The sequence below is a fragment of the Trichechus manatus genome, unplaced genomic scaffold (genome assembly GCF_000243295.1).
Source record: "Trichechus manatus latirostris isolate Lorelei unplaced genomic scaffold, TriManLat1.0 scaffold00205, whole genome shotgun sequence".
Classification (NCBI taxonomy): domain Eukaryota; kingdom Metazoa; phylum Chordata; class Mammalia; order Sirenia; family Trichechidae; genus Trichechus; species Trichechus manatus.
Window position 1 is genome coordinate 119,283 of NW_004444141.1, and position 10,981 is coordinate 130,263.

Consider the following 10,981-nt stretch of genomic DNA (forward strand, 5'->3'; position numbering starts at 1 on the left):
TATTAGCTCAAGAGACATAAAGTGCCACATAAACCAGAGACTTCATCAGCCTGAGACCAGAAGAACTAGATGGTGCCCAGCTACCACCAATGACTGCCCTGACAAGGAACACAACAGAGAGTCCTTGATGCAGCAGGATAAAGGTGGGGTGCAGAACTCAAATTCTAGTAAAAAGACCAGACTTAGTGATCTGACTGAGACTAGAGGAACCCCAGAATGCATGGCCCCCAGACTCTCTGTCAACCCAGAACTAAAACAACTCCCAAGGCCAACTCTTCAGACAGATTGGACTGGACTGTGGGACATCAAATGATGCTCCTGAAGAGTGTGCTTCTTAGCTCAAGTAGATACATGAGACTAAATGGGCAGCTTCTGTCCGGAGGTGAGATGAGAAAGTGGAGAGGGTTAGGAGCTGGTTGAATGGACACGGGAAATCAGGGGTGGAAAGGAGGAGTGTGCTGTCACAGTATAGGGAGAGCAATTGGGGTCACATAACTGTGTATGTATAAATTTTTGTATGAGAAACTGACTTGAATTGTAAACTTTCACTTAAACTACAATAAAAATAAAAAAAGATATCACTACTATTTACATACTACAGTTTATCTTGTTGATTATTTAGTGAAACTTCATTAGATTTCATTAACTTCATTAACCAGTGATTCCCATTAAGTGACTGAGAAGAGTTTAATAAAATAGAAGAGTTAAAATGTGATTCGAGACAGTTATGACCAAGATGGCAGAGTAAGAAGCTCCACAGAAACAAAGAAAAAAAAAAAAAAAAACAAGCAGAAATTAACCTTGTCAGAACTCTGGTAAACAGTCAGAGGTTCACAGCAACCAATTAAATGCTCAATAAAGAAAAAGGCAACTTTGAAAAGACAGGAAAGGTTTGTAGCTGTTAGTTCCTGCCCTGACTCTTTAGTGGACTTGAAGCAGCAAGCAGCGTGCCTTTCCTGCTTGGGACACTGGCCCCTGATTCTGGACAGAGCAGAATAGACCTTATTCACAAATTATTATGTTTCTCTGTTCTAGCCTGTCAAGTGGCTACCTAAAGGACTGATGCGAAGTGCTCTTCTCTATATTGTCCATCTTGGAAGTCGGGGAGGTGTTAAAAAACAGCAAAGAGGCAGGCAAAACATGAAACACTGTAAGCAAATGAAAAGCCTTTAGCCTTCTGGGGCAAAACAGTGTGATTAAGACTAGAAGGCCAAGGATGAAAAACCTTTGAGTTTTTTGGAAATTAAGGCATTAAAAAGTGCCTTGTATAGGTAGGAATTTAGAAAGCCACACACATGCCCACAGCAAGATGCATACTCAGAAAAGACCTGAGCAAAAAGTAAGCTTTCACCTGGGGCTTATCTCTAGGCACAGTGTTTAGCCTGACTATGTGGTAAGGAGTGACCCAACACAGAGCCAATCTTGCAAGACTTGCAAGAAGTGGGTTGTTTTCTTCTTATTTTAAACTTCAAGCATTCAAGGAACCTGCTGTCAGAAAAAGATAGAAGGAGGATAGGCCCCTACCCCCAAGGTTATAATCTTCCTGTGAAGGTAAAATAGCATTTGTTATTTGTTGTAGACATTTTGTTCACCTTTTGCTGAACACAAACTAAAGAAACAGAGACTCCACTGGACACAGATGCCACGGAATCCGTTCTTTGCAAAATTAGTATAGAAAAGTCACAAAACAAACACATTAGTACAGCTTCAACAATAAAAAACAAACTCCGAGGAAGGGGGAAACTCTTATTTATAGAGTTACTACATTATATTATTCAAAGGTCCGTTTTCAACAAAAAAATCAAAAGGCATACAGAGAAACAGAAGATGATGGTCCATTCAAAGGAACAAAATAAAGCAACAGAAAATGTCCCAGAGGAGTCCCAGACATTGGACTATAAATATAAAGACTTTAAAACAACAGTATTAAATATGCTCAAAGAGCTAAAGGAAAACACAGATGAAGAAATAAAGAAAATCAGAAAAAAATGTATGAGCAAAATGAAAATATCAATACACATAAAAAATATAAAGGAACAAAACAAATTCTGGCACTAAAAAGTTCAATAACTAAAATGAAAAATACACTAGAGGGATAAAAGACATTCAAATTGGAATAGATGTAACACTGTCTTTATTTGCAGACAAGATGCTATATGTAGAAAATCCCATAGAATCCACAAGAAAGATACTAGAGCTGATAAATGAATTCAGCAAAATTGTAGGGTCCAAAATCAACACACAAAAAATCATTTCTGTTTCTATACAATAACAATGAGCAGTCTGAAAAGGAAATTAAGAAAAAAAATCCATTTACAATAGCATCCAAAAGAATAAGGTAACTAGAAATAACCAGGAAGGTGAAAAACTTATACACTGTAACTATAAAACATTACTGAGAGAAATTAAACACCTAGCTAATTGGCAAGACATCCCATGTTCATGGATTGGAAGAGATAGTGTTAAGATGTTAATACAGCCCAAAGTGTTCTACAGATTCAATGTAATCCTTATGAATATTCGAATGGCCTTTTTTGTAGAAATGGAAAAGTCAATTCTCAAATACATAAGGAATGAAAAGGGGCTCTGAATAGTCAAAAAATCTTAAAAATAACAAGTTTCTTCTCTATCTACACTCCCTTAGTGATCTCATGCCTTTTAAAGAAAAAATACTAGATTTACTTTAGATTTTTCTGGAATAAATCATTTAGGGATACTTACAGATAAGCTCATGAGTGATGTCTTAGGCTGGGTTCTCTAGAGGAGCAAAACCAGTGAAGTGTATATATAAATATAGAGAGAGACTTATTTCAAGGAAATGGCTCACACAATTGTGGAGGCTTACAAGTCCCAAGTCCATGGGTCAGGCAACAGGCTGGAGGCTTCTCCTGACTCATGTGGTTGGGGGACTGATGAACCCAAAATCTGATGGTCAGGCAGCAGGCTACTGGCTCACATCCCAAGAATCAGAGGTCAGAGGAGGATAAGACAAATCCAGGATCAAGAGAGAGCGAGCTTTGCCAGAACATCCATATATATTGTATGGAGGTCACACCCCCCCAAGGAAACTCCCCTTTCAATGATTGGCTGCTCACATCAGATTACAGAATGGAGGATAATTATATAAAATCTGCCAAACCATTGAGAATCATGGCCTAGCCATGTTGACACCTAACCTTCACTATCACAAGTGGTATACTGAATCCCTGCATGTTTGAAAATGTATTTATTTTGCCCTAAAACTGGAATGATAGATAGGACATAGAATTCTAGGCTCACAATCAATTTTCTTATAGAGTTTTGAATATCTCAGGTGCTGTAACTGGTCTAGCTCCTAAATATCTTAAACTTGTACTGACAGATGTGGAACTAGTCTTGCTGCTACTACCTTCTGCTAAAGTCTGTGGACTCTACCATGCTCTTCAATGTTACAAATCTCTTTATAAGAGTGTGTTGCTTAAAAAAAAGAACCTACAGTTTGGGAAAAAAATCTTCGGCAATTACATATCCGATAAGGGTCTAATCTTTAAAATATATAGAAACTTCAACTACTCAACAACTCAACTCAACCCAATCAAAAAATGGGGAAAGTACATGAACAGACACTTCACCAAAGAGGATATTCAGGCAGCCAACAAATACATGAAAATATGCTCACGATCATTAGCCATCAGAGAGATGCAAATCAAAACGACAATGAGATACCATCTCACCCCTGCAAAAATGGCAATGATAAAAAAAAAAAACAAAAAAAAAATGCTGGTGAGGTTGTGGGGGGATTGGAACTCTTATACATTGCTGATGGAATTGTAAAATGGTACAACACTATGGAAAACAGTATGGCAATTCCTCAAAAGCTAGAAATAGAAATAACTTATGATCCAACAATCCCACTCCTACGTATATATCCTAGAGATATAAGAGCAGTGACATGAATAGACATACACACACCTATGTTCATTGCAGCATTATTCACAATAACAAAAAGATGGAAACAACCTAAGTGCCCATCAACAGATGAATGGATAAACAAATTGTGGTACATATATACCATGGAATACTACACAACTATAAAGAATAGTGAGGAGTCAGCAAAACATAACATGGTTGAATCTGGACGACATTATGTTGAGTGAAATAAGTCAATCACAAAAAGACAAATATTGTATGCTTCCACTATAATAAAGTCAAGAATAGATATACACACAGAAAGCAAAATTCTTGGATGGTTACCAGGAATGGGAGAGAGAAGGAGGGGGAATGGCCTTCTAGATAGTAGACACTTGTTATTTTTGATGATGGCAAAGGCAATCCCAAATATGGGTGAAGTCAGCACAACTAGACCAAGGTAAATGCAGATACTAAGACGTACACAAGAAAAAGGGACAATTTTGGTAAATGCTATAACATATATGATTTTGCAACAACAGTAAAAACAACCAAAAAAATGTGTGTGGTTACGTAGGTAGATATGGACACGTATATGTGTATAGGAAGGCATGTGCGAGTAAATGCATGTTCATGTATAGATGTATCTGTAGGTATATGTACATACACGTTTGTGTATGCTGCATATGTAACTACATAATAACAAACCACATAGGGGGCATAGTTATGGAGGCTTCCTAGACATATCCTGTGGATGCTTATATGTGTATAGAAGGCATATGCGAGTAAATGTATGTGCATATATAGATGTAGCTGTAGGCATAGGTATATACATGTTTGTGTGTGGTGCATATATATTCATATATATAACTAGGAAGAAGGACCTGGCAGTCTACTTCTGAAATAATTGGCCTGTGAAAACCTTATGAATAGCAGTGGAACACTGTGTGAAATAGTGCTGCAGATATGAGCCCCTTAGGTTGGAAGAGCTGCCTCCTCAAAGTAGAGTTGACTGTAATGATGTAGGTGGAGTCAAGCTTTCGGGTCCTTCATTTGCTGATGTGGCACGACTTAAAATGAGAAGAAACAGCTGCAAACATCCATTAATAATAGAAACATGGAATGTACAAAGTATGAATCTAGGAAAATTGGAAGTCCTCAAAAATGAAATGGAATGCATAAATATCGATATCCAAAGCATCAGTGAGCTGAAATGGACTGGTATTCACCATCTTGAATTAGATAATCATATGGTCTACTATGCCAGGAATGACAAATTGAAGAGGAATGGCATCGAGTTCATTGTCAAAAAGAACATTTCAAGAACTACCCTGAAGTACAACGTTGTCAGTGATAGGATAATATCCATATGCCTACAAGGAAGACCAATTAATATTATTATTATTCAAATTTATGCACCAACCAGTAATACCAAAGATGAGGAAACTGAAGATTTTTACCAACTTCTGCAGTCTGAAATTGATCAAACATGCAATCAAGATGCGTTGATAATGACTGGTGATTGGAATGTGAAAGTTGGAAATGAAGGATTGGTAGTTGGAAAATATGGCCCTGGTGATAGAAACAACACTGGAGATCACATGATAGAATTTTGCAATACCAACCAATTCTTCATTGCAAATACCTTTCTTCAACAAAATAAACAGCGACAATACACGTGGACCTCACCAGATGGAAAACACAGTAATCAAATTGACTACATCTGTGGAAAGAGATGATGGAAAAGCTCAACATCATCAGTCAGAACAAGACCAGGGACTGACTGCGGAACAGACCATCAACTGCTTGTGTGCAAGTTCAAGTTGAAGCTGAAGAAAATTAAAACAAGTCCACGAAAGCCAAAATATAACCTTGAGTATATCTCACTTGAATTTGGAGACCATCTCAAGAATAGATTTGATGCATTGAACTCTAATGACTGAAGACCAGATGAGCTGTGGAAAGACATCAAGGACATCATACATGAAGAAAGCAAAACATCATTAAAAAGACAGGAAAAAAAGACCAAAATGGATGTCAGAAGAGACCTGAAACTTGCTCTTGAACTTAGAGTAGCTAAAGCGAATGAAAGAAATGAAGTAAAAGAGCTGAACAGATTTCAAAGGGCAACCCAAAAAGACAAAGTAAAATATTATATGAAATGTGCAAAGACCTGAAGTTGGAAAACAAAAAGGGAGAACACAGTTGGCATTTCTCAAGCTGAAAGGACTGAAGAACAAACTCAAGCCTCGAGTTGCAATATTGACAGATTCTATGGGCAAAATATTGAATGATGAAAAAAACATCAAAAGAAGATGGAATGAATACACAGAATCACTGTACTAAAAAAATTGGTCGATGTTCAACCATTTTAGGAGGTAGCATATGATCTAGAATGGATGGTACCGAAGGAAGAAGTCCAAGCTGCACTGAAGGCATTGGTGAAAAAACAGGCTCCAGGAATTGACGGAATACCAACTGAGATGTTTCAACAAATGGATGCAGTGCTGGAGGTGCTCACTCATCTATGCCAAGAACTGACTGGAAGAGATCTATATTTATGCCCATTCCAAAGAAAGGTGATCCAACAGAATGCAGAAATTATCAAACAATATTAATATCACCTGCAAGTATAATTTTGCTGAAGATCATTTAAAAGTGGTTGCAGCAGTACATTGACAGGGAACTGCCAGAAATTCAAGCCAGATTCAGAAGAGAATGTGGAACGAGGGATATCATTGATGTCAGATAGATCTTGGCTGAAAGCAGAGAATACCAGAAAGATGTTTACCTGTGTTTTATTGGCTATACGAAGGCATTCACCTGTGTGGATCATAACAAATTATGAATAACACTGTGAATAATGGGAATTGCAGAACACTTAATAGTGCTCATAAGGAACATGTACATAGATCAAGAAGCAGCCATTCGAACAGAACCAGGGAATACTGCATGGTTTAAAGTAGGAAGGGTGTGTGTCAGGGTTGTATCCTTTCATCATACTTATTCAATCTGTATGTTGAGCAAATAATCCAAGAAGCTGGACTATATGAAGAAGAACATGGGATCAGGTTTGGTGGAAGACTCATTAACAACCTGAGATATGCAGATAACACAACCTTGCTTGCTGAAAGCAAAGAGGACTTGAAGCACTTACTGATGAAGATCAAAGACTACAGCCTTCAGTATGGATTGTACCTCAATATAAAGAAAACAAAAATCCTCACAACTGGGCCAATAGGCAACATCACGATAAATGGAGAAAAGATTGAAGTTGTCAAGGATTTCATTTTACTTGAATCCATGATCAACACTCAAGGAAGCAGCAGTTGAGAAATCAAACAATGTGTTGCACTGGGCAAATCTGCTGCAAAAAATCTCTTTAAAGTGTTAAAAAGCAAAGATATCACTTTGAGGATTAAGGTGTGCCTGATCCAAGCCATGGTGTTTTATGTCACCTCATATGCATGGGAAAGCTGGACAATGAATAAGGAAGACTTAAGAAGAACTGATGCCTTTGAATTATGGTGCTGGCAAAGAACACTGAATATACCATGGACTGCCAGAAAAAATCTGTCTGAGAAGTATAGCCAGAAGGCTCCTTAGAAGCAAGGATGGCGAGACTTCGTCTCACACACTTTGAACGTGTTATCAGGAGGGACCAGTCCCTGGAGAAGGACATCATGCTTGGTAAAGTAGAGGGTCATCGAGAAAGAGGTAGATCTTCAATGAGATGGATTGACACAGTGGCTGCAACACTGGGCTCAAGCATAATGATTGTGAGGATGGCGCAGGACCGGGCAGTGTTTCCTTCCGTTGTACATAGCATCGCTATGACTTGGAACTGACTTGACAGCATTTAACAACAACACAGATCATTTAATAAATTCCAGTGTAGTCTTATTTAATGATCTGTGTCACTGAAAAGTTTCTCCTTAGTAAATTAGAAAAATAAAAAGCAAGCTACAGAATCGTGCAGGCACTATGGTGCCATTTATACCTAACAGCAAGAACTCCCTAAATTGACTATATATGCATGTTTGTGTATATTTGTGTATGTATTTGTATGTGCACACATATATATTAAGAGTCCCAGGGTAGTGCAAACGGTCAAGCACTTGATGACTAGCCATAAAGTTGGCAGTTTGAACCCAGAGGTGCCTCAGACAACAGGCCTGGTGATCTGCTTCTGAAATGTCACAGCCTTGGAAAACTATGGAGCAGTTCTACTCTGCACACATATAGTCACCATGACTCAGAAACGTCTTGATGGCAACTAACAACACATATGTTACGTATATAGAAAACAATTCAAAGGCTACCATACTATTAGTTGATTATACCTAAGAGGCAGAGTCGAATTGGAGGACTTCTGCTTGATCTATATTTGGATTTATCCAGAAGAGTATATTTGCATGATATGCAACTAATAGGCTGTAGAAAACCCAAGCAGGAGTCTCTCTCTGCTTTTCCCTGGGTAGCTCCTTCATTGTTCTGTTGACTGACATCTGCTGTCTAACCCTCATATGGTCACCTGATGCTTCATCTTTACATATTACAGGTCTAACTACTGTCAAAAAGAGAAATTTGATTAGTAAGTCAATTAGAGATAATAGGGCTTATTGAAGCAAGAAGCTATTCAAGAACACGGAACATCCAAGCAGGAAGTTGCAAGGCACTCATATAAATAGCACAAATACAGTTTTTATAGAGCGTTAGGGGATTTCCAGTAGGGAAGTTATGATTGGATTTTAGGTATGTCTTTAGTTGAAGGGAGGGTCTTACAAAGCAGGGGCCTGTCATTGGTTTTATAAGTAAACTTGTCTGTTGGAAATTGGTGGGGTCTGGTATGGTGAATCAGAAACATTTTTAACTGTCAAGTTGTTTTTTTTCAAAAAGTTTTTACAGTTGGAACACTTTGAAAATTCTCTATTGTTCTGTCAAGGTTTGTACCTGGTACAAATGGCCATTAATTTTTAGTTTATATTTAACACTACATAGTCTCAGTTTTGATTCTATATTTTTTTTGGAAGGATGCTCACATGTGCCTCTTGGGTCTGGTGCTTATTCATGGCTAATCAACTTCGGTAGCAGGCAGATTATATGGTACAAAATGACTAGAGGGGGGCTGTCCCACTTTATCCTTCAGAAGGATGAGGTTCAACTAAGTAACTTCTCCAAAGTGACACAACTTTTAAGGGGAGGAACTGAGATTTTTTTTTTTGTACTGCAGGTGAAGGCTTACAGAACAAATAGCTTCTCATGAAACAGTAGTACACACATTGTTTATGACATTGGTTAACAACCCCACAATATGTCAACCCTCTAACTTCTCAACCTTTTTTTTTGGTGAAAATACACATAGCCAAAGATACACCATTTCAAAAATTTCTACATGCACAGTTCAGTGACATTGACTACGCTCTTCCAATTGTGCAGTTATTCTCACTTAAGATGAAGGCTTACAGAACAAAATAGTTTCTCATTTAACAGTTACTACAAATGTTGCCCTATGACAATGGTTAACCATCTCACAACACATTAACAATGTCCTTACTCAAGTTTGGGTTCCCTATCACCAGCTTCCCTGTCCCCTTCTGCCTTCTGGCAGTTGAGATTTTAAATGTAGGTGTGTTGGAGTTCAAAGCTCATTTATGGGATCACATCCTTGGAAAAACTTACCTTGGAAAAAATTTACCTTGGAACAAACTTAGGTCAGACTCATGATAGTTGCTGTTAGATGTCTAAAGGAGTTAGATGTATGGCTGTAAATGTTAGAACTAGGACCATTTAGAGAGACAGATTTTCCTCCCATTAAGGGAGGAAAAAAACCCAAAACACTCTAAGAAACTTACCCATGCACAGAACAGTTTATTTCTTGAGTGCTCTTTCACTGAGGTATTTCAAACTATGGAATATGAACCATATGGTATGGATATTATAAAGGTAAGAGTGTATACCAGCTTGAAGTTTACTTCAAAATGGCATATTTTGGGTCATTCAAACAAAGTATGAAAAAATAAAACGAATAATATGAGTTATTATTTCTGTTCAAATGAAAAATTAGATACTTTTTAGATAGACTGATGATCATTTTTCAGAAGGAAATACACCAATAAGCACACACTTAATTTAAGTGTCAAGAACCTCAGTTCAAATCTTCATACAATGTATTCAAAGGCAAAGTTCAAATTCATTCACTGTGGTTAAACTGCATTTCATAAAATATTAGTTGAAATAAATGTCATTGAAACATCATGATACTGACATTTTATTGTACACATTATGTACATGGGTAAAAAAGAATAAAAACCTTACTCTATAGAACATGAGAAGACAATAAACAGAACAAAGATAGGTGCTATTATACCCATGGAACAAATGAACATAAATTATGTAAGATTAAGTATATGATCTTCAACTACATTCACACTACATACATAGTTTTAATACTATCTTAACCTTTTACAATGAAAATTGCTTACATGAAACTGTAGAATTGGTAGATGTATGCCAAGTATTACTTCAGGGCTTTATAAAACAATTTTATTGGCTGTAATTATGTGTGGGAAGAAGAGAACTGTTTACTGTATATAATTGTCCTATTTACGGAGACATGATTTAACAATGAAGTTACAGGTCTTTATAGCATAAGGAAAAAAAGTTCAAGTATTAGTTGCTTTAAAAATGCTACCTAAGGTATGATATGTCTTAAACAGTATATATATTTCTTCCCTAACTCCATTCTAACAGTCTATAAACTACACCAAATGAAGCTATGGAAGTTATTAAATATTTTAGATAGTCAAGTTACAAAAGAACTACAGAAAGGAACTCAGACTAGACTTAAAGTTTCAAATATCCCTAAATTTGACACCTTTTTCTTCTTACCAGAAAGTACCTTCTCTTAGAAATGGAGTATTCAGTTAATTATTCTTCTTGATGACCTCAGTTACAAGTAGAAAGAGGCCAAGAGGCCACAGGTACAAACTCACTGGCATTGATGAAAAGTGACAGTGAAAAACCATAGGCAGTCTGAGGGTCACACAGAGCACAGCCGTCTGGGTAACAAGAATTTGGTGAAAAAATAAGC